This window comes from Bubalus bubalis, chromosome 6 (genome assembly GCF_019923935.1).
Source record: "Bubalus bubalis isolate 160015118507 breed Murrah chromosome 6, NDDB_SH_1, whole genome shotgun sequence".
NCBI lineage: Eukaryota > Metazoa > Chordata > Mammalia > Artiodactyla > Bovidae > Bubalus > Bubalus bubalis.
This window is the reverse complement of record NC_059162.1, coordinates 30,177,337-30,202,745: the sequence shown is the minus strand read 5'-3', so window position 1 is coordinate 30,202,745 and position 25,409 is coordinate 30,177,337. Positions and strand designations below refer to the sequence as shown.

Sequence of the window (25,409 nt, the reverse complement as noted above, 5' to 3'; positions counted from 1 at the left end):
TGCAATTGTGCAAAGGATGTCTGCACGACAGGAGGGCTGTGTTGACCCTTTCTCAAGGAGAACCCATCCTTTCCTTCATTGAGAATTATGTGAAGGTGCTCTTTTCCATCCTCCTCTCCCCTAACCCCAAACTTGCCTTTCCATTTCTTACAAAGACAATATGAAAACATATTCTTGTCACCACTTTGTGTATAGATTGATGGAGTCAAAGAACTGGGTTCAAATCTTGACTCTGCCGCTTAGTCATTTGTGCTCTTGGGCAAACCATTTCATCTCTCAAGTTCTTGGTTTTCTTATATTTATAGTAAAATGAGGAGAACAATAACAAATAACCGTCTCAAAGGGTGGGTATAAAGATGCAATGAGATGAGATATGTGAAAAGGCCAAACTCGATCATTTTCTTCTCCGTATAGATATTAGGGTACAGAAACAGTTCCAGGGAAAAACAGTTTTAATGCTTCTCTTTTTCTGTATATGCTAAATTTACAATGTTCAGAGATGTCTACTCTGTCCTAAGACACATTGTACGTCAAAAGGTTTGCTTATGATTCCTTTTAATGGAGATAACAATACATAATATTTAATCAAACACTGGCTCTTGGCTAGTGCTTCACATGTATTAACTCACTCAATCCACAGGAAGACCATGAAGAAACTGAAGCCCAGAGAGGTTAAATAGCTTGCTAAGGGCCATGCAACTTGATGGAATTAGGGATTAACCAGTTATTTGAATTTGGAGTTCACATCACAGTGCCCACAGAGCACTGCCGTGTGCCTCATGCAAATGTTCATTTTTTGAGCACGAATTCTCTAAGCCAGCAGAACTTCGGAAACAGCAGAGTGTAAGTGGCTAATTAGGTGCACCTGGGGACAGTGGTACAGCCACATGCTCACCTTGCTTCTCAGAGACCCGATTTCTGACTTTAGGGGAAAGACCCCCATTTATTAGTCCTGGGTTGGCACATACAACAGGCCTGTGGCTCAGTGGTGAGAAATCTACCTGTCAATGAGGGGGACTCAGGAGTTGGGGGTTCAATCCCTGGATTGGGAAAATCCCCTGGAGAAGGACATGACAACCCACTCCAGTATTCTTGCCTGGAAAATCTCATGGACAGAGGGGCCTTGCGGGCTATAGTCCATGGGGTCGCAAAGAACTGGGCACAACTTAGCCGCTGAGTCTGCAAGTGGCACATATAGCGAGAAAGGACTTGTGGTAAACCTGATGCTCTGTTCTTTGATCTTGCAGCCTAACTGAAACTTTCAAGGATGAGTGGGTTCTTAGTAGAAAGTGATAACCATAACGCCCACTTGTTATACATATACTCTTATGAGAAATATATTACCAATTATAGAAAAAACCATTTAAATGGCATGGCTGCTGAATAGCTTTACCTCCGTCTGCTTCTGAAAAATTGCGTAACCCATTTGAGCAGCATTATAAATAAGCAGCTTTATATAGTTTTATTTTCTTATTTTCCTTTAGAATCACTGTGATCTATGAGTCTTCCAAAGCCTATCCTATCCAAAGCATCAGTAATAAATCATAAATATTTATAGCATTTAATCATGAGGCAGCTAAAGAACTAAAGCAGTATTATATTATTCAGCAACTCATTAAGCACCCAGCATGCTTATAATCCAGCGGTGGGTCTATGAGTGGTTTCTTCTGTCACCAGTTGTCCTCCTTCTTCTCTATGGGAAAAAGTCATTAATGCTCGCATACGCCTAAGTTGTAGCAGGTGTGGACCAAAGTCAATTAGACAACACCATCCCTGATGTCCTAGAAATGTATAATTTAACAGAACAACAAAATGTATCCTCTTGCCATGCCATTACCGAGGAAAGAAGGGAAAGACAGGAGGTGGGCTGGGGGTGGAAGGGAGGAAGATAAACAATTACCGAACCCTCCTGTGAGCTTGGCAATAATAGTTGGAACATCACATTTACATTATTAATGACTCTATTTCATTTGCATTCCTGTATTCCCTTTGTTTTATTATTTCTGAAGGGAAAATATCAGATACATTACTCAGTACACAGGAAGAACTAATAATAGGATCCATTCAAATGTGGACTGGTGGGGGGGGTTCCCTCAAGAGGTAGGAGTCTTATCTTGAATTGTGTTCCAGCAGAGGTGAGATGCCCCTTTGTCAGGGGTTTTGAAGAGGGGATTTCCTATCAGAAAAAAAAAAAAAAAAAAAAAAGTGACCTGGATCATTTCTTTAACAGAAATGCAAACCTCACTTGCTTCTCTACAATAGAAGTTTGAAGGTTAGAATGCCCACTCTCCCAGACTCAGTTGAAGATAGGAGTAGCCACATGACCCAGTTCTGGCCAAAGACATGTTTGTAGAAGTCTCTGGGGTGGGGGATGGGGTGGGAGAGGCTTTTGAGAAAAGGTTTTAAAAGAGGCAGACTCATCAAACCTCTTGTACTCTGCTGGTGAGATTGTGAAATGATGTGACTACTTTGGAAAACAGTTTGGCAGCTTCTCGAAAAGCTAGAACATTGAGTTACCGTATGTTCACATAAAAGCTTCTATGTAAATATTCATAGCAGCATTATTCATAGTAGCCCCAAAGTAGAAACAACTCTATATACCAATGTGTTAGATCCATACAATGGAATATTATTTGATCATAAAAAGAAATGAAGTACCGATACTTCCATTCAGTGGATGAGCCTTGAGAATATTACGCTGAATGAACAAAGCCAGACCCAAAGGGATCCAGATACAAAAGGCCACATTTTGTATGGTTTCATTTATGCAAAATGTCCAGAACAAGCACAGAAATGGAGAGTAGGTAGTGGTTGCTAGTAGCTACAGAAAGGGAGTGGAGGGGAATGGGGACTGGCTGCTAACAAGTATGGTTTTCCTTTTGGAATGATGGAAATGTTCTGGAATTGGATAGCAGTATACTAAAAACCATTGAATTATACACTTTAAAGGGGTGAATTTAATGGTATGTGAATTATGTCTCAATTAAAAAAGAAAACAGAGAGACTCAGCTGGCTTACCAATAAGGCCTCTTTCCTGATGTCCTTCGCCCACTCCTCTTCTGATCTGATGTGCAGAGGAGAGGCCCAGGTATGGGGCCCCATTATGATAATGAAGACAAAGGCCATTTGCTAAAGAGGATGAATGGAAGTCTTCAGGGCCCAATAAACCTCTTACTTTTTTAAGCTACTGTTTGTCAAGTTTTTTGCTGCTGGTAGCTGAAAGCAATCCTCTAAATGAATATACCTCCCAACTTTAAGATTTTATGCAAAGCCAATCGCTGTTAAAATTGAAAAGAATCGAGTTATGAAATGCAGTACCTAGAGAGCGATGGGAGAATAGTTCTTCATAAGGTGCCATTTAAAGAGAATCTCCCATTTTATCGAGCTATTTAGTACTTGCGCAGTAACACAAAGTGGTTTCATGTTTAAGTTTATGATGCTGCATTATGACACAGAGTAATGAAATGTAAAATATGCATTCAAAGCATCTTTAAGGAAAATACAATAAATATGAATAATTACCAGTGTAACTATTCCATTAAGACATGCTATGCAGTCAAAGATAAAGAGTCTATTTTTGGATTGTTTCCAAAATGCCTGAAAGGAAAGCTCATAATAGTGGGTCCTTGTTGTATCTCTAGATAAGGCTGAAGACATTTAAACACTACAATTTGTTAAGTAATAAACAGCCATAGTTTGAGGACAGGGGAGATATTATGAGTGAAGGCAATATAAAATATGCTTACATTTACAGTCTTAAGATATTAGCATGTTCCCATGCCATTCTAAACCAAACTTTCTGAAATCTATACTCATAAATTTTTGTCTACTCTCACATGTTGTCATTGAGTGAGCAAATATCCCTCTATTACTGATTTTCTACCCTGTCCCAGTATTAAAAAATTCTGAGATTCTGAATTTAAAAATCATTGACCAAATGAATATTTTGTGCTTAGATTTATTTAAGCTGAAATGAAATTTGATTCCTGTGTATTGCTCTCTCAAAAGTCATTCATGTAAAAAGATGGGTGGTCCCAATATCTTTCAGTCACCAGGCATTTAAAACTATCAAAGATTTTGTTCAAAGACTGAAAAATCAAATTAACCACCTAGTTGCTTGAACAAATAAATAGCATAACAATTATAGCATGAATTCAAACAATGCAGATGAATCCAGCAACAACACGCATTAAAACAAGACAAGCCAAGAGAGTTGTTTCCTCAATTAAAATTTGGGGATGAACTAGAAAGAGAAAGAATATGACAGTCTGGTTAATATTCCCCCAAATCTCTTCTCCATTTTGCTCCTGAAGACTGAGTCTTAATATTTGTCTTTATGGTAATGTAGACATCTCACCGTTTGGAAAACTGGACTATTTTTCCCAGGTCATGTCTTGAGAGAAATATGCTTTTCATCTACGCTTGTGTGGTTTCAAATTCAGATCTACAAAGAGCAAACAAGAACATGTGAAATCCCTTTGAAAAGTCTAAGGCATTACAGGAATTTAAGGAGTTATGATGAAGGAAATCAGTCCTGGGTGTTCATTGGAAGGACTGATGCTAAAGCTGAAACTCCAATACTTTGGCCATGCGAAGAGTTGACTCATTGGAAAAGACTCTGATGCTGGGAGGAATTGGGGGCAGGAGGAGAAGGGGACGTCAGAGGATGAGATGGCTGGATGGCATCACCAACTCGATGCTCATGAGTCTGGGTGAACTCCGGGAGTTGGTGATGGACAGGGAGGCCTGGCGTGCTGTAATTCATGGGGTCGCAAAGAGTCGGACACGATTGAGCGACTGAACTGAACTGAACTGATGATGGTGTTATAAGTGATCTTTTATAGCTAATTATTCTGTTAATCTTTCATTCTTCCCACCACGTGGGTGAGTCAGCTCTAAAACCACACCCTCTTCTGCAGGTTTTCCTTTGGGAAAATGCTCAGTAAAGAAGCCATATTTAATATAAACCTGTAAAACTGTAGAGAGTATTTTTAGGGGCTAAAAATGATTTTTAAAAATCTATAATATCTATACTTACTTCTTCCTTCTGTTGCAGTATCAGCTCATTATGGTCACCTGTAGCTTATTGGCTATAGATTGTGAGCCCAGGAGTTCCCCCAAAGGTCAGATGAGGATTTTTATCAACTCTGGTGCTAACTGTTTTCATTCAGCTCCCTCTGGCTTTCTAGAACAGATACAGAGAAGAGTTAACTACTGCTTCACAGACAGCAGAGCAGTGGGAAGAAAGGTAGTTCGCCTTTTGTGGAAAAAATACGAGAGCACATTTCCTAAGTATAGGTAGAAAACATATGGAATTTCTCCAAGGTTTAAAATGCTTTTGAGGGAGGTAAAGAGAAAATGAATGTGTTTAACTCTAAAGGAGACTTTGCTGATGAAAATAATCACAATAATTAGTCATTGCATCAAAATGTATTGTGGAGAGTTGCTCTACTGGAACAATTACTAATCTCCATCCCAATGACCTTTTAAGGAGCTTCATCTTGTAGTTAAATTTCATGTTCATCTCCCACACCGTAACCTCAGCCACTTTCAAGGGATCAGCAGTGACGCATGTTTCTGTGCTGAGACAAGTTTATAAATATACACAGATGTGATAACAGGAAAGTCATTGGATTCACATCAAATGCTACAGCTACTTTAAATAGCAATGCATTTCTATTACATACTCTTTAATGAGTGGGATGCATGATTTGTTTTTAGTTTTACTTCTGCGTGATTTGCTTTTAGCTTTTCTAAGGAGCCCTGATGTAAAGAAGGCTCCTTCAGGAACTTGATATGTGTTCCTTATCCATGCCTGGAAATGCTGGTAACTTCCAGCTTGGGGCAGGAATCAGGATCTGATCCCAGAGGGCCTTGAGAACAGAACACTGTCCCTCACCTTTGTGTCCCCCAGGCCTCTCACAGCTTAATCCCCAAATCAACCTGAGTGATCCTAAAAGGAATAGGAGACTCATTCTCCTACTGAGGACTTCAGGGCTCTCAGACTGAGAAGCCAGTAAAGTAACATTAACAAAATCAAGGATGATGATGACGATGGCTGCTTTAATGATAGTCACATTGACTGTTTTAAAGAAATTACCTCAATACTAAGACTATTAAGATGTAGGGTCCTATCAAGGAAACAGAAGTTGTATGAACTTTCTGAAAGGAACTGAATTTTTGGGAGAAAAAGATCACCTTTGGCAAAATCATCTGACTGACTTGTTCTTTTTTTCATTCATTGTGGGATATTTTTATTTTTATGTTTGTTATGATAAAAGATTTTTTTCTCCCCCTTATTAAATCCTAAAGAATGAGTCAACTCTTCTTCCATCACAGAGCTTTTAACCTGTAAACATCTAAATTTTTTTTCAAATTTTTACTTTATATTGGAGTACAGCCGATTAACAATACTGTTATAGTTTCAGGTGGACAGCAAAGGAACTCAGCCATACACATACATGTAGCCATTCTCCCCCACCTCCCATCCAGGCTGCCACATAATGTTAAACAGAATTCCTTGTGCTGAATAGTAGGTCCTTGTTGGCTATCCATTTTTAATATGCAGTAGGAAACATCCGCAGTTTATGGTGGTATGATTTGCAAAGTGATTTTCTAATATGCTAAACTTCAAAGGAACTTTGAAATCTAAGAATGTGGGATCCAGCCCAGTTAATCCACCAAAGCACCATTTAGCAGTCTGTTCAGGTTTTTGTTTTGATGGGTCTTTAATAAGCAGTCAAGCGCTGAAGGTAGCATTCTGAAAAACATATACCTCTTCACTCTCTCACCTCTCTCTCTATGAAGTTGTCATGTTTTATAACACCAAGAGCCCAGGGAGCCTACGGTTTTCATCTACATCTGCCATCACCTCCCTGCCCTCTTAGGATCACAGCATGGAGATTCAGATCTTTCCTTCAGGCTGAGAGTGATTCTAGCCACACACCTTGCTAGGTGGAAGAGATAATATGAGCAATTTTTCTCCCCTCCGTTTTATTCTTTCTTACTCCTCTGTGGGAGAAAGAATGGCAGAACAGGCAACAAAAATGAAACAGCTGCTACAAATCCCACCTTCAGTGTGTAGGCTGCTGGGACAGGATGAATGGTCTGCCAGCTTCAAAGGGAGTATACCTCTTATCACCTCCCTGAAAAGCCGTGAATAATGACATTAATTGTGGTTTCTCTATGGCCCTGCCCCACCTGGGCTGCATGCCCTTTGCAGGCACGTGTGCCTGGACTAGAATGTGTTTGGATGGGGGCCCAGTAAGTAGGAGATGAGACGGAGAGAAAGATTCTACCTTTTCTAGCCTGCATGAAAGAGCATTTCTCTAACAGCTCAGCTCTCACGTGTATATAAAATCTCCTAAATGGAAAAAATATCCATTAAATTGTTCAAGGTTCTTTATGCAAAAACCTCTGTGACAAATTATTTTCAGACTGAGTGTCAAAAAAAGGTTTGTCTCTTCTGAATAATTGGCCTGTTGGCTTCTACTAGAAAAAAAAGAAGTTATATAACTCATCATATTTTCCTCTTTGCCTTGGTTACTAGGAAGCTAAATTGTGCATGCAAACACTATCCCTTTCTTCTTCCATTTTTTTGCTAAAATATAATTTTCATCTCTCTTTCCCCTCCCTGCCTTTACTCCTACTAAATCAGATAGATCCAAATGCTATTTAAAATTTGCAAAGTTTAAATAACTAAGAATAACAGTAGTCATTCATGTGAAATGTTCTATAATATTTGATCTGTATAGTTTTCAGACTTCTTACCTTTTTTTTTAATAGTTACAGACTTCTTACCTTTTTAATAATAATTCCTGCCCTATTCCTCCCCACCTCTTAATCCAGACCTCTTTTATTAAGCAAAGACAAATCAGAAAGGGGGGCCAATGCCTTCACTGGGTCACAAGATTCAAAAGGAAATTCTGAGATCATCACTTGATGATAAAGGGATGTTTTCTATTGTATTTTTTTCTCTTCATTTTAATTTACTATATTAAATAATAGATAATAGATAGAAAATACTTTTGCTTCATTAAAGCTGGTATTAGCCAAGTTGCAGATGCACTTTCTGCACTTAAAGTTGAACTCTGCTTATAAAAACTGGCCATTTGTGGAGGATCTGTGTCCCTAAGTCCTTGATCATCAGGGACTTTCTAGATTTCAAATATTCTGATTCTTTCCCATGAAAAAAAGTCCCAGAAATTCTAGTAATTTGGTGTCCACAATATAGCTCACAAGGGACTTCCCTGGTGGTCCAGTAGATAAGAATCCACCTTCCAATGCAGGGGACTCAGTTTGATCTCTGGTCGGGGAACTAAGATCTCACATGTCCGCGGGGCAGCTAAGCCTGAATGCCTCAACTAGAGATGCCCTCGCACCACAGTGAAGGCCCAGCGCAATCAAAAACATATATATATATATATGTCACAAAAATGTCTATTTGTTAAACTTGAAATATAATTTATTTACAATGTATTAGTTTCCAGTGAATAGCAAAGTGATTCAGTTATACATGTACACATGTGTATACAGATTCTTTTCCATTATAGGTTATTACAAGTATTGAGTATAGTTCCCTGTGCTATATAGTAGGTCCCATAAAATATCTCTTATATTTGGTCACAGCACAAAAGTCCCAGGTCAAACTACATATCCTAGTTTAGAATTTAGAGAATGTGGCCATTAGAGCTCCAATTTTTTTTTTTTTTTTTAAGGCATAGTTAGAGGAATTTGGGGAAGCAAACTGCTGTAAGAAATGGCTAGACTTGCCACAGGGTCTCCTGTATTGGTGATGAAGCCTCAGTGTTCATAGTCATCCACTCCTAGGACAGCTGGGCCTCTGTATCCTCAGGTTTTGCATCAAAGGATTCAGTGAAACGAGGATAGAAATTTTGACCCTCAGTTGACTGCAGTTGGTTGAATCCATGGATGTGAAACCCATGGATAGAGAGTAAACTGTGTATTTATTGGGAAAAAAAAAATCCAGGTATAAGTGGACCCATGCAATTCAAACGTGGAAGGTTCAAGGATCATCTGTATTTTCTTATTAAGACCAGTACTGATTGAGAATGTATTTTTCCCCATAGAATCATTCCAAGGAAATCTGGGGTCCAGTATAAGACAAAGTATTTTATAATGATGATAATGCTTTCTGTGCTATTTGTTCATAATTAGTCCATTCACAATTATGATGTTAAAATTGTTTGTTCTGGTAACATATCTCTATATACTACTATTTGCATTGTATAGACAAACAGAAGCTCAGAGCTATCCAGTGGCCTGTCCCAGGTTGATTGTTGGTTTTATATCTCCTTCACCAGTGCTCTGCCTCTCCTCTGTAAAAAACAATAAGGTGGCATTTGTTTTGTCACTCACCATGCAGCCTGTAAAGGTCAGCTAGACTAATCTGCCTTTAAGTGATACACAAGCAATGGGTGTGTATATGGGTGTGTATATACAAATGAACAGTCACATACCAAACAGTCATTAGCCTAGGTATACTTGAAAAAGGGTGCTCTGGGAGGATTTTGTAAAGTTAGGGTCCAGAAGCAAAGGCTTTATGCAACAGTCCTATTAAAAATCTACAAAATTATTTCAACTAATTATGTCACTATAACATATTGCTGAAAATACAGAGGAAGCTAATAATTTTGCAGTGATTGCTACTGCCCACGGAAAGCGATTGCTGAGGCAAACAGTGAACATTGTTTTAGGCTTTCTGAATAATCATTAATAGATCTATGCAAAGAATACAAAAAGCAGATTTGGGATTTTTTTTTTTTGGTTTGAATTGTCCAACTAATTATCTCTAATTTCATTTTTTCATATGCAGAAAAGCTGGATGAAGAATTAAAGATGATTTTAAAAATTTCAGTTAAAAAAAAAATCTGTTTCTCATTATTGGTCTTAATGAGAGCATTTTTCAAAGTAGAAGTTCAGCTGATGTTTTTGTTAATGAAGGCAAAGCGGGAGAGGGAAACCTGCTCTCTGGAAGCCAGCAGCAGGGGCGCTGGCTCATCACTCAATGAAACATTCTGCCCCCCTTCTTGCCCCCTGTTCTCTCTCATCATTTTCAGGATCTTGAGCCTATTGCTGAGTAAGAAACCCTTCCTTTTCTTCCAAAGGTTCCTTTAAAGAACTGGTGCTTTTACTCAGTCTTGTTGTTCTTCCCGTGCTCTGTTCTTCATGTGAGAAAACAAGGATTGTTTGCATTTCAAATTCCAAGGGTTTGTGTGGTAGAGATGAAGCTCTTGCTGCTTTTTTTTCTTTCAATAATAAGAAGATTGGTTTGTATCTTGTGCAGATGTCCTTCTTATTCATTAAAAGAGATGTAATTGACTGTTCAGAAACGAGAGTCCTCAGTCCTTCAAATGTGTGACTTGTTTGAATCTTCAGACGCCTGAGAGCTGGACCAGCCTCTCTTGGCTGGTGAGTTACTTATTTCCATTACTCTTGGCCTAGGTGTATTCCCAGGAGCAAGCGCTTCATCTTTAAATTTCAAACATTTCGTCCTTGATCCCACATATTATTTCTTTAAAAATTCAAGATGACTTTATTAAGCAGCTACTGAGCTGCTGTTACTGAATGCAAGTTCGTGTGCCTGACACACAGTGAGGCCAAACAAACTGAAACTTCAGAGTTTGGAGCAGAGAAATGTTTGTTGCAGGGCCAAGCAAGGAGAATGGGTAGCTTGTGCTCAAAATGCCCCAAACTGCCTAAAGGGTTTCAACAAAGCATTTAATAAAAAATTTTTTATTGAAGGATAATTGCTTTACAATTATCCTTCGTGTTGGTGGGTCATGTTGGTTTCTGCCATATAACAACATGAACCAGCCATAAGTATATATATATGTCCCCTCCCTCTTGAACCTCCCTCCCACCCCCAATTCCATCCCAGCCCTGTAGGTAGTTACAGAGCACTGGGCTGAGCTCCCTATATTATATAGCCTTTTCCCACTAGCTATTTATTTTATGTGTGGTAATATATATGTTTCAGTGCTACTCTCTCAATTCATCCCACCCACTCCTCCCCCTGCTGTGTCCAGAAGTCTGTTCTCTGTATCTGCATCTCTATTCCTGCCCTGCAAATATGTTCATCAGTACCATTTTTCCAGATTCCATAGATAACAGCAAAGCATTTTTAAAAGCCAGGAGAAGTGGGGGGGGGGGGGTCTCAGGGTATGAGATCAGCTTGTGGTTGATGTTGAGGTAGTAGGGCAGTGGTGTAGTGGGGTTTAACATGGTCAGTCCTTAGGCACAATAGGTCTCATGCTCATCAAGTATCAATAGTTAATTTCTTCCATTTGGTGATGGTTTTAGCATCTATAAACCAATTCAGGAAGTGTGCATCAGATACTATTATCTAGGTACTTCACAGAGGAGCTAAAGCAGAGGTAATAGGGAAGGGTCTGTCCTGGGAAGGCCCCATAGGGTCCCGCTAAGTTACACTATCTTGTGGATATTGCCAGTGGGCTAGACTTTTTTTCTAGAACGAAATAGCAGTGCTACTCTTGGTGCCTTGGGACAATTCTTTTTCCTTCATAATGTTAGGGTGGCCTCGCTACTTGATCTCCCTAACAAGAGTATATTTTAAGGAAACTGCTGACTGTTTATATTTAGGTAATAGGAAGAGATGTTTGAGAGGGAGAAAACAAGCTTCACACCCATGAAGAGTTTATTAACCAGATGTAACAAGGACAACATAAATGTGTCAAGTGAACAATTATATATGGAATCATAGCAACTGGAAGGAATTTATGTGGCTTGTTCACTATTATATCCCCAATGTTTAGACCAGTGACTGGTATATATCAGTCACTTACTGAATATTTGTTGAATACGTGATGAATGTCACTTTGCCTTCTGCAGTTTCCAAAAATACATATGACCCACATATACTCACTCTTCCACATGGCAACCCTTCAACACATGAAGGCAGGCGCTACATCGCCTCTAAATCTCCTAGGGTCCAGAGCTATGTAGCTTTCACATCGGTGACATTTTGCATTATTCCCTTAGGCCAGTGACTGATCATCCTCATTAGGTGGAGCCAGGACTGGTACCCAGGTGTTCTGACTCCTCATGAATGCTCTCTTTTCTTTCAATCTTGCTTCTTGAACTGTTGAGATTAGAGAAGTTAACATGGAGAGACCGAAGAGTTAGTAGGGAGGAAGAGGATGTACCCAATGGAGAATCTTGGGAACTAGTCTAAGAATTTATTTTCTCCAGTTAACCAGCTTTATCGAGAACCTATTCTGTTCCAGATTTGGTGCAAGTCACTTAAATTGCTTTGCATGGTGGTTAAGAGGCACACTTGATACCTGGTTTGAATCCCAGGTCTGCTACATCCTCCAGTCCTCAAAATGTTCACATTTTACATATGAAACAACAGAGACCAGTGTAGGTTAAGTTGCACAAGGCTACATAACTAGCAAATGGCAGAGATAGCTCAAGCCTATGCCTCTCTGATGCTCTTTCTACTATACAGAAGAGCCTCATGGTTAAGAGAAGGGATTTGGCTTTGAGGTCCACACCTTATGGTGATATGATCTTCAGTGAGTTGCTTAACTTTCTCCGTAGTTGTTTCTATTTCTCAAAATTGTAGAACTCACCTCCTAACACTGTGGTGCACATAAAGTAGCACAATGCCTGGTACATATGAAGTAACCACACATGTCAGTTATGTTTATTATGTCACTGAGTTGCTGAGGATGTAATGGAAAATGTTTGTGAAAACTCTTCTCGACAGCTGTACAGAAGAACTGCGGTAAAGGTAGGGAAGAGGCTATTGCAACAACCTAGGCTTGAAAGGATGAGAACTTGGCCTAGGATGCTGGCTTTGGCAGGAGCGCAGGCAAAGAAAGAAAACAATGAGCTCACAGCAGCATGAGTAGAAATAGTGAATGTGGCTGCTAGAAGCTTTAGAATTACACAGATTCTATGTCTTCTAGTCTACTCTATAAATTATATGTGGTTTTAGAGTAATTGTATATTTCATCAAGCATTTTAACATTTATTTTTAAGTGCTACTCAATAAATCTTGGTAAGAACAACAATCCTTACTTTATTTCATGACCCAGGCCTTGAACTTTTAGTCTACTGATGAAATTAATATGAATTATGGATATTTTTTAACCTGATGGTTTTGGAGCTTAAGTCTACTAATTCAGTTAAGACTTTAAAACTCAACTACCATTATAACTAGGCTTCCCTGATAGCTCAGTTGGTAAAGAATTTGACTGCAATGCAACCATCAACCAGAATTATAACTATCAATCATAACAACCATCGGCCAGAAATCCATGTCTATCAAGTGGAATCATGATGCAACAAAAACTCCGTCAGACACAATAGTCCTAGTCTACAGAGTTTAAGCAGGGAAGAATGATGCCCAGTTATTTGTTAAGAATTGATGGCTAGCTTTTGGCTTTCACCTAGGAGGAGACCAAGGTGCAGCTTTTTCCATCATTCCAAACCCAGGTTCATCTGACAGCAGACATCTCCACCATGCCTCCTGTTTGACCCCAAGGAGATCTACATCTTATACATGAGGTGCACTGGTGGGGAAGCTGGGCCACATCTGCCCTGGTCCCCAAGGTCAGCCCCCTTGGTCTGTCTCCAAAAAAGTTTGGTGGTGACCCCTCCAAGGCAATTGATGACTGCAGTTTATACATCTGAGGGAAAACTGAAAGACACATATTGTTTTCCCTGAAGCAGAACAAAAGAATTATGAAAGGCTTGGTTTAATCGGGTTGTTTTCTTCTCCTAATACATTAACTCTAGGAATTAATTGGCTAATATTGCCTCTTTAGTAAGACTATGACATAAGCAATACATTATCTGGTATAAGTATGAAAAATAATTGCCACCTGGACTAGGAGGAGAAAACACATTATATAGGGATCATTTGAAATAGGGAATCTATTCTAACCAGACCAAAAGGCCATTATTAAGGGGTGTCTTGTGAGAGACCGAATACACAAAAATAGAGAATGGCCAGACCATGTGAAAAAAGAACTCTGACCCACAACCTGCAGCCAACCTGCCCAGGAAGCCAACCACTTATCCATAACAGACAGCCCAGGAAAGCAACTCTATCAGAAGTCAGACCTGTATGAAGTCAGATGACTATCTCTGTTACCATCCAGAAAGCTAAATAATGACCTCCGTAACAGTCAGCCCCAAATAGTCAGGACATAATTAATCACTGAGCGCCTCCCTAACTTTTGTCTCTGCTTCCAGCTTGGGACCAACCAGAGAAAACCAAATAGGGCCTCCTAACCAATCGCATAGGATGCCCCTCTTCTCCTTGGCTTGCCTACAGCTTCCCCAGGCCAGCAGCCTCCCAATAGGGCCCATCTGAAGCCTTCCTTTTCCCACTATAGAGCTTTCCTACTCCTCTGCCTGCCTTTGAGTCTCTGCCAAAATGCTAGTGACGGTAGCTGACTCCCTTGCTTAGAATAAATAGCCTTTGCTTTTCTCATCGGGTTGTTCTTTTATTTATGTCCACAATTGAGAACAAAGAAATAATGGTAAGACTCTCAGTTTTAATAGTATCAATATAAGATCCTTTACCTTTAATACCAGTTGCAGTTGTGGATTGTATAAACAAGGTTACAGACTATGTCCAAATGAGTGTTAGCAAACAGCAGAGCAGATGCAGGGAGGGTATAAACAAAGAATATAGAACTTGGATAAAAAGAAGCTACATGGGAAGAGGTAGCGAATAATATGATTCTCTTTCCAGCCATATTTCTCTTTTTCCCTTGAGAACAGGTTGCTTCTGCATCACTATTAGTCACGAGAAAGTGCGTTACATTGACTGTTTCCTTTGTTCCCTCCCCCCTCTATTTCTTTTGGTTCCTGGGATTGCCTTCTTCAGCCAACTTGATAGGAGCCTTTTGCTTAGAGCAAAATGAGCTGCTTTTTCATCAGGTACTTCAGTAGTCTGCAAGACCAGCTACATAATTTGTAGGCCCTAGTGAAACATGAGAACATGAGGTGCCTGGTTCAGAAAGTATCAAGAATTTCTAGACAGTGATGGGGTAGAGCATTAAACCAAGTATGAGACCCTTCTGAATGCAGGGCACTGCATGATCACTCAGGTCACATGGCCGCCCAGGAAGCTAGCCCTGCTAGGACCAACGATAAATATATGTTAGGAAACCTTTTTCCCCTTTCTCTGTTTTGTTTTCTCTTCGCTTTGTTAAGGGAATAATCTCTGAAAAATGCCATCCTTTTTATAACAATTAAACAGAAAGCAGATGAGCAGAATTCTTCCCTTGACCTTTCTATCCCATTAACCCTGGTTTGTATTTTGGAGGGACTCTACTCCTGGGGATGAAAGTCTGTCTCCACATTCCCTCTGGTCTACACTTGCTGCACTCTGCTCACTCTTGAGATTTGAGATCCTAAAACCTAAGCACCTGGGACCTTCAAATGGACTTCCAAGAGGCTGAAAGGCTACATAAAGGCAAGGCTGATGCCTTCTTTTTCAGAAAAAGCAGAAATCTGTCAGCGATAGATTAAAAATTAGATACTGGACATCTGTAAACTGGGTTAAATGAATCATTAGACAGCTTGCTATTTGCCAAATATAATAAAAACACACACTGAATAGCAAGTGACCATGAATATTTAACCACCACATTCCTTTTTTAGTGTACAGTATATTATAGCTATTATGATGTCCAGCAAAGAAGGAATAGTGAAAAAGCACTGCAGACAAAAAAGGGGATTCTTTTCTTTTTACTGTCAAGAGTCAGCTATTTTTTAATTAGAAAAAAAAAAATTGAACCTATGTTGTCTCATGGTTTTAGAATACCAGCCTTCAGCACTGAGACCAGATGATGCGTGTAAGTATTGTTATCAAACGAAAAAATCCATTATTCATCCTCCTCCAGAAAATTTACTGGAATGAGGTTTAGTGTAGATAATTTCAGAGAAGACCTGAAAACTTTTCAGAACAGGGTTTAACTGGGACTATATTCTATAAAACTAAATTAAAATGTGATGTTAAATTACACAATATGTAAAACTCAAGCACCTTTGAACTTCAGCCTGACTTTTTTTTATCATCACAAACCTTGAGATTCATGAGGTTTGTGATCTAACAAAATCAGCGCATTTTGGACTTATTTTATCTTTGTTTAGGATCTCGGGCCACTGGAGGCTAATGCACTCACAGGACAAGACACCATGGTTTGGTTATGCCTTCCTCAGTTCCATGTTCACACATTCATCCAAAATCAAGTTCAAGTTCTTTTGCAAAGCCTTTAAAGGGACTAGTATAGTGAACAGACCAAGGGTAGGCTGGCAGACCTGAGTGTGAGTCCTGTTGCTGTCAGCTGCCGGTCTTAGGGCCTTGAGAACAATCATACAATCTGCCTGAGCCTCAGCTTTCTCATCTATGAAGCTGGGAAGTAATAGAGTTTTTGGAAGAATTCAATAAGGTAAATAAAGGGCCTGGCATAGAGTGGGTGTCGATGAGTCAGTTGCCTTCTCTGATCCTCCCTATCCCAAATCTCATCGCACCTCGCTTTTCCATGGCATGACCCTCCACTTCAGTTTATCCATCACTCACTCACCAGCCCCTGGACACTGTCATCCCACAGGTGCCCTTTTCTTAAACGTTCTCCACAGACCAGGGTGCCCTTCCCAGCTCTCCTCCCCTAGCTAAATCCTTCTCATTCTTAAGATCCAGCCCAAGCCCCATTGCTTCTCTACAGCCCTCCCAGGACCACTCCCCCATGCTTTCCTGAAGCACTGTTACCTGGGTCATAGAGTTAGCAGTCCACTCTGTTATTAAACCTTTCATGCTTGTTTTACTTCCTCAAAGGTGCTATAAGCTGCTTGGGGGCAAGGATGGACCCTTCTTTCCCTTGTATCTTCCACAGTGATGATTACAGTGTGACATCCATGACAAGTGCTCATAATAATTACACGCTGAGTATACAAATGAGTACTGTATCCTATTGCATTTTGTTAAATTATACGTGGATGCCTGGCAGGTTGAAATGTGAGAAAACGACACTGCTGTTTCTTCTCCTTCTGATGCATATTGCTTTTTAAAGTATTATCTGTCCAAGTTTTTTTTTTTTTTTAACATACAGTATTTCTTCTCCAATATTTCAATACACCACTTAAAATTTGGCCTGAAAGAAAGTATTAAAGTGTGTGTGTTTCAAATGGAAGAAAAAAGCACCAGCTATGACTAATGTCTTCAATTTATAGTGTATCCAATTTGGAGAAGACCATGCTTTTTCATAAGGTTGCATAACTACTAACAAAAACATTCTCAGCCACAGGATGTGTTTTGGAAGAATTTAGCCCTTTGTTAAACTGGGAAAAATGTTAAAAATCAAGGGCACAGCTTTCTTTGACATACATCTTACCCTACATAGAAAAGACACTCAAATATTTGTCGGATTGAGTGGTGTGTCCTCATAGACTTTTTGATAGTGGACAGAAAGTAGATTGGGACATTCTTTATAAAAATGGCTCATTCTAATTCTAGATACTGCGTTCTTATTAACTATGTAGGTATTGCCAACGATTGAGTATTAGCATCAAGAATTGTTAAAGGGAATGAGTGAAAGATGACGTGTATTTCTACTTCCATCATTCTGGATTAAACAATCAAAACAAAGAGGGCTGTATATTACTCATAACACTTCGGAGGTATAGTAATGGTGAATAGTTAATCCACTGAATCATGAGTTCTAGAACGCCAGTTAACTTGCTGACTGCAGACATGCTGGAAGTGAGGCCCAGAGGTGGATAGTAGGTTGCACTGTGATTATCTCTAGTTTACACTATACTTTGGCAGTCTTTTATTTATTTATTTTTAATTGGAGGATAATTACTTTACAACAGTGTGTTGTTCTCTGCCATACATCAACGTGAATCAGTCATAGGTATACATATGTCCCCTCCCTCTTGAACCTCGCTCCCCTCTCTCATTCCATCCCACCCTTCTAGGTTGTCACAGAGAGCAGGGTTTGAGCTCCCTGAGCCATACAGCAAATTCCCCACGGGCTATTACATATGGTAATGTAATGTGTATGTTTCCATATAATGTGCATGTTTCCATGTAATGTGTATGTTTCCATATAATGTGCATATTTCCGTGTAATGTGTATGTTTCCATGCTGCTCTCTCGGTTCGTCCCACCCTCTCCTTCCTCCTCTGGGTCCACAGTCTGTTCTCTATGTCCGTGTCTCCATTGCTTTGGCAGTCTTTTCTACTTTCACATGTGAGAATATAAAATCTGGGCCAGACCAAGATGTTGCATGAGTCTAACTTAAGAACGAACTGAACACATTCTCTTTAAAATACATAAAAACAACACTCTTTAGAATTTAATAATTCTAATGTATCAATAGTCTGATAGAAAAGTATAAACTTTTGGTTGCACAGTTCTTTATTTTTCAGTGTGTAAAAAAAATATCAAAAAGTAACAATATCTGACCCTGTTGTCTATGTCAACCTAATAAGAACAAATTTTAAATTCTAAACTCTTTCTTTCTTGAGGATTCAGTTTGCAACTGAAATAGATGTGAGAATTAAGATTTATAAAACTGAATTTTGAATCAATCATCAGAAGCAAAAAAAAAAAAAATGTTCTTAAGGACAGGAATGAATTCTGACATTTTAAATACAAGCTCTGTGTAAAGTTTGGTGATAGAATGTGAGCTCTGAAAAATTGTTATTATGTTGTCATTATGAATTAATGACTATAAAAGAAATCAGTTTTGAGTGGTAATGGCAAATTACAGAGAAAAACTTATGGAGTTGCGTTCTATCTCCTGATGTACCTGGAGTATTCATCATAATTTGCTTGATTAAAAAAATCCAAACAGTGGAAAAATACAGAGGCATAGATTTTTTTTAAATGGGTTATATAAATATAAGGCAGCTTTTCTTAGCAACTTGGAATGTTCACCAAAACAGCATTTGTAATGTTAAAAAGCTAGAAGCAACCTAAGTGCTTAACAATAGGTGAATGAGTAAGTAAATACAATAAATTTAATTAGTGGTTTATGTAATTATTAAAAATTACAAAGACAAAGATTATATCAAAATTTAAAATATAAATGATGTAAGATTTTAAATTTTATGTATGCAAACATTTATGTACACTATGACTATAAACATGTAAAAATATGTACAAGAGGAAATAATGGGAGGGAATGTATAGAAATAATCATAGAATTTATATTTATGTGGTGAAATTACAGATTTTTCCAAATCTCACATAATGTTTTAAATTCTATTTAAAGTTTTAAAAAATTAATTTCTATTTGTAAAGCCCTACAATATGTTGGGATATATATACTGTATGAAATTGATAATTTTCCATCATTTCTGACTTAATAATAATTGCAATATTTGGTTAAACCTGGAGAAGGCAATGGCAACCCACCCCAATACTCTTGCCTGGGAAATCCTGTGGACAGAGGAGCCTGGTAGGCTGCAGTCCCGGGGGTTGTGAAGAGTCGGACACTACTGAGCGACTTCCCTTTCACTTTTCACTTTCATGCATTGGAGAAGGAAATGGCAACCCACTCCAGTGTTCTTGCCTGGAGAATCCCAGGGACAGCGGAGCCTGTTGGGCTGCCATCTATGGGGTCGCACAGAGTCAGACACGACTGAAGCGACTTAGCAACAGCAGCAGCAATACTGTATTATCATTGTCCAGCTAACAAATGAATTCTTTTTTGGAATAAAAGTTGCTAATTTCTATTTTAAATATTCATTAAACTTCTAAATAGAGTCTAACTTTTTGAAAAATTTTAGTGCGATAAATTACTTGAAAATCACATTTGCAACTACAACTTGCAGATACAAGTTTTTGACATTTTTAAGAAAAGTTCAGACTGTTCTGAATTGATGCAGAGCCATTGCCATGGCATCTATTTTTTCATCTTTGAAATTGTGTCATGTGTATTTTTTAATTATTCAATGACCAGTAAAAGTAAAACAGTCATAATTTAATGGGTAAATTTGCTTCTAACCTGTGCTGAAATGACATTTAAATTGCTTCATACTCTGTAATTACTAGGGATAATTAGTCCTCTAAATATTACTGTAATGAAAACTGTGGGCTTAATGAACTGTACAAATTCAAACCAAATAGAATCTTTACTTCTTTGCTGAATATTTAAGTTCAGCATAAAAATTGTTTAATGATTGGTTAAAATTTTTTAAAAATAGTTTAAGGCAAGCTGGGCCATAAAAGTATGAAGCAAAATTAAAGGTATTCATAGGAATTTGTCATAGCAATCATAGAAAAGGTCAATCAACCTGGATTTGAGGGGAAGGCAGACTTCACCTTTGCTATACAACTGCTATTTTAGTATTTAATATTAAGGATCATTGTTTCTGAAATTTCAGAGAAGCATTTTATAGTCTCTTATGATATATTTGTTAATAACTGCAGAAATAAGGACTATTTGAAGAAAGAGACAATAGAGTCTGTGTGTGTGTGTGTGTGTGTGTGAGTGGGTAATGTTTATAATTGTATCAACACCAAGCACAGTGCCTGGCACATGGTAGATAATCAATAAAAGTTTAATAAATAAATACCTGAGTTGGTTGAACAAGTATATTAGAAACAAAAGTACAGAGAAAGTGCTTGTAGAGAGGTCATTTGTAGACCTTCACCTTGGTTGCTAAGTCCTATTTTCAGTAACTTGGATAGAATTATATGAAATGTATTAAACAGATGCTTTAGATCATACAAATTTGGTGGCACTCATCAATGACATAAAGAGGCTATGTTATCTCAAACTTGGAATGATGAGTTAAAGGCTGAATGATGAAATTTCAAAGCAATAAATGCAAAGTCCTCTATTTAAGATTAAAAATAAAACACCAGTCTCACAGATACAGGTTGACAGTGACTGGACTTGATAGGAAGTTATGTGTTAGGAACTGGAGAATTCATGTGACCACACACTTAACCTGAGCCAACAGTGCTTTCTAAAAACTTGTAGTTAGGAACTGCCCTGGTGGTCTAGTGTCTAAGACTGTGCTCCCAATGCAGGGGGCCAGGTTTGATCCCTAGTCAGGAAACTAGATCCAACATGCTCCAACTAAGATTTAAGATTCCGCATGCTCCAATTAAGACCTGGTACAGCCAAATACATTAAATAAATAAATAAATATTTTTTAAAAAACTTGTAGTTAAAAAAACAAAATTTACCATCTTAACTTTTTCTAAGTATATAGCATGGTAGTGTTACTATATGCACAGTTGTGCAGTGGATCCCCAGAATTTTCCATCTTGCAAAACACCATTGAAAAACACCACCCACTTCCCCCTCCACCTCCAGCCTGTGGTGACCACAATTATGTTTTCTGTTTGTAAAAGTTTGACTACTTTGGACACTTCATGTTAGAGGAATCATATAGTTGTCTTTTTGTGACTGGCTTATTTAACTTGGCAGAATGTCCTCAACGTTCATCCATGTTATAGCATGTGACAGAATTCCCTTCTTTTTTAATGTTGGATAAAATTCCATTGTAAATATATACCATATTTTGTTTATTTGTACATCAGTGGACATTTGAGTTGCTTCCATCTCTTGGCTATTGTGAATAGTGCTGCAATAAATATGGGTGTATAAATATCTCTTCAAGATTCTATTTTTAATTCTTCTGTATATTTACCCAGAAGTAGAATTGCTGTATCATATGGTAATTCTATGCTTTATCTTTTGAGGAACCTCCATATTGTTTTCCATAGTGGATATACCATTTTACATTTTCTTTTTTTTTTCTCTCATTATTTTCTCTTTATTAGAAAGTACTTTTTTATGGCTTCCCCTGAAAAAAAAAATGCAAACAGGTTTTAACCCTAAAAGTTAAGGGTAACATAGGCATCCTTATCTAGGAGTGATATGCTTATTTAAAGAAAGAAGTATACTTAAATCTATTCATCCACAATCATTAACCATTTTACATTTTCACCGCCAATCCATAGAAGTTCCAAATTCTCCACATCCTTGCCAACACCTGTTATTTTCTGTTTTTGTTTTTTTTTAATAATGGTCATTCTAACATAAATGAGGTGGTATCTGATCATGGTTTTGCTTTGCGTTACCCAGATGGTTAGTGATAAATAGCATCTTTTCATCTATTTTTTGGCCATTTGTATATCTTCTTTGGAGAATTATCTATTCAAGTTCTTTGTCATTTTAAACCAGATTGGTTTTTTTGTTGTTGTTAAGTTTTAGAAGTTCTTCATTTATTCTGGATATTAATCCCTTATCAGATATATGATTTGTAAATATTTTCTTTCATTCCGTAGATTGCCGTTTTTCTCTGTTGATTGTTTCTTTTGATGTGCCAAAGTTTTTAAGTTCAATTTGGTTTCATTTGTCTATTTTTGCTTTAACTGCCTGTACTTTTGTTGTCATATCCAAGAAATCATTGCCAAATCCAATTTTGTGAAGATTTTCCCTCGTGTTTCCCTTTAAAAGTATTAGTCTCAGCTGTTACTTTAGGTCTTCATTCCATCTTGAGTTAATTTTTATATATGTAAGGTTAGGGTCCTAAGACTGATTTTTAATTTTGAAAATTTTTAGATTTTTTTACAGCATTAACAATATTACCATTCAAATAGAAATAAATCAACTTAAACTCATTTGGACTTTAAAACAAAAGTAACAAAAGAATATATAGTTGATTTATTATGGTAAGGATGTCAGAAGTTTTTAGTGCATGTTTGTTACAAAAATGGGCATTGCAATCAGACCAGCCTGAGTTTAAATCCCAAGGCACTACCTTTTGTGGGCATTTTAGGCAAGTTCTTGATCATTACTTTTTGTGAGGGAGAAACTGGAGTTTCTCCCATAAAGGGATCCAGTGCAGCCTCACCAGTTCTTGACAGGTTTAAATGATATAATGTGCTCATAGTGTCTGAAATATAAAAAAGCATGTTTTTAACAGTAAGTTGGCTTTTATTATTATTATATTCACATGTTGATTTATTTAAGAATTTTAGTTCCTTCTGACTACCTCAAGATTTAGAATTTATTTAAGAAAAAAACTGTTGAACTTTGAGAACGTCAAATTAGAAGGTCTAATTTTGCTTGATTCTGGATATGTGATGGGAAGGATTTTACAGAAAACGCTCCCAGAAATTCTCTGTTTAAATGTTACTTGCTCTGAAAATGTAACTCTCTACAAATTGGTTAGGACTATGCTTTCATAATACTCTGGCTTGATGGCTCATCTATTTAACACTTTCATGGGGATGTCTGTAACTTGTATCCACCCTTATTCTGGAAATTCATTTTTTCCTGGGGAATTGTCCCTCCCTGCCACCTGCAATCTTGATGGGATTATTAGTGAAGCTGCCTGGTGCTCCCTGGCCAAGTAATGGGGATGTGATCAATCTTGACCAATCAGATTCTTCTGGAATTTGCACTGCGAGTGTTGGGAAATGATGGGACAGATTTATTCCAACTGTGATACCTTGAGGAGGCTCTCTATTCTTTCTGTTCTCTGGATCCTTGGAGTTATTCAAGTTTCTTTTTCTTTTGAGGTCCTGCTTCCTCACCTTTTCCTTAAGTTTGAAGAGCTGCCTCATTCACACACACACACACACACACACACACACACATACACACATTTCCCCTAACACAGCAGATTATCCTATGTTACTTACACCCTAAGAGCCTGAATGGATTCAGCACTTATCCTCCCCTAGCATCATGTTTCTTGGTATGGGAACTGTGAAAATTACAACAATGCATTGCCCATGCAGAGACCCAAAAGTTGTTTAATTAGGAGAAACTATTCATAGTCTTATATTTTATTAATAATCAGTTCAGTTCAGTTCAGTTGCTCAGTCGTGTCTGACTCTTTGCGACACCATGAATTGCAGCACGCCAGGCCTCCCTGTCCATCACCAACTCCCGGAGTTTACCCAAACTCATGTCCATTGAGTTGGTGATGCCATCCAACCATCTTATCCTCTGTAATCCCCTTCTCCTGGCTTCACTCTTTCCCATCACCAGGGTCTTTTCAAATGAGTCAGTTCGCATCAGGTGGCCAAAGTATTGGAGTTTCAGCTTCAGCATCAGTCCTTCCAATGAACACTCAGGACTGATCTCCTTTAGGATGGACTGGTTGGATCTCCTTGCAGTCCAAGGGACTCTCAAAAGTCTTGTCCAACACCACAGTTCAAAAGCATCAATTTTTCGGCGCTTAGCTTTCTTTATAGTCCAACTCTCACATCCATACGTGACTACTGGAAAAACCATAGCCTTAATTAGATGGAACTTTGCTGGCAAAGTAACATCTCTGCTTTTTAATATGCTGCCTAGGTTGGTTATAACTTTCCTTCCAAGGAGTAGGATGTTCTATATTTGGCTAATTTTTTGGTCAGCTTCGTGATACTTCAAATTGAAACAATTAAAAAACATTTAAAATTGTGTGACACTTGCTGATCCCTGGATTCTCCCCTTCCCCCCATACATGTCTCCTCCTTTACCAGAAAGATAACAAGAGTAACCAGCTGAGCAGTTGCAGAGCCTATGAAGTTCTTACGTCAGCTGTCCTGGTCTACAGCTTTTTACAAGCTTTTGTTCCCTTAGGGGAGGGCTCTCCAGAAGTTCTCTTCTTCTTTCCATATAGTTAGCCAAAGCCAAGAGGGTCTTTTCCTTTGATGTTGCCCCTCCTGTCAATCCAAAGAAGCTATTTATTCTTATTATAAAATCCAGTGAAATACTCAGCCTTGCCTTGCAGAGGGTAGTGTGTATCTCTGAAGACCTCTGTGCATGGTGTCACCCAGTTTTGCCATCAGAAGATTTCCTTGGAGCATGACTGCACAATGACTCTTGTAAATAAACTATATGACCTATTCTGGTTCATCAGTTTATTCATGTATTCACTCACTTAAGAAATATTATTATTATTGAGAGTCCACCTTACTCCTGCACTCTGTACTAGGCATTCGGGATAAAATGGTGAGCAAAAATGGAAAAGGATCATTTCTCATGGAGCTGACTGTCCTCTCAGAGAAAAAGGACAATGACAAGCTGTATTAAAGGACGTACAGGAAATATTCTCAGTGCTGTGACATCGTAAAAGGTGACCCCTCCTAGTTTCAGCAGTCTAGGAATGTATATCCAGGAAAGAGGCTTGGTAAATATGCTAACTTCCAAATACCTGGGTTCTGTATCATACTAGGATAATAGTTGCTCTTATGTCCTTAGGCACCTCACTGAGCCTGACTTGACCTCATTTACTCCATCTATAAAATGAGAAGTTTTAGACTGGGTGATCTCTAGGTCCTTTCTATTTCTAATATAGCTTTTTAAAAATGTTATTCTTATTAGTAGCTTTGTTGAGGTATACTTTATCCATTGTATATACTTTATATATATTTCACAAAA

General features: G+C 38.2%; 1 long non-coding RNA gene across 1 annotated transcript; it reads right to left on the bottom strand.

Moving 5' to 3' along the window:
- Positions 1–1,270: 1,270 nt before the first annotated feature.
- Positions 1,271–7,269, bottom strand: LOC123334016. The gene is made up of 6 exons (XR_006551728.1): positions 6,947–7,269; positions 5,484–5,582; positions 5,039–5,185; positions 4,358–4,444; positions 3,019–3,129; positions 1,271–2,176 (listed from the first exon to the last, which is right to left on the bottom strand). It is a non-coding gene; the product is annotated as an uncharacterized LOC123334016 (long non-coding RNA).
- Between the last annotated feature and the right edge of the window lie 18,140 nt (positions 7,270–25,409).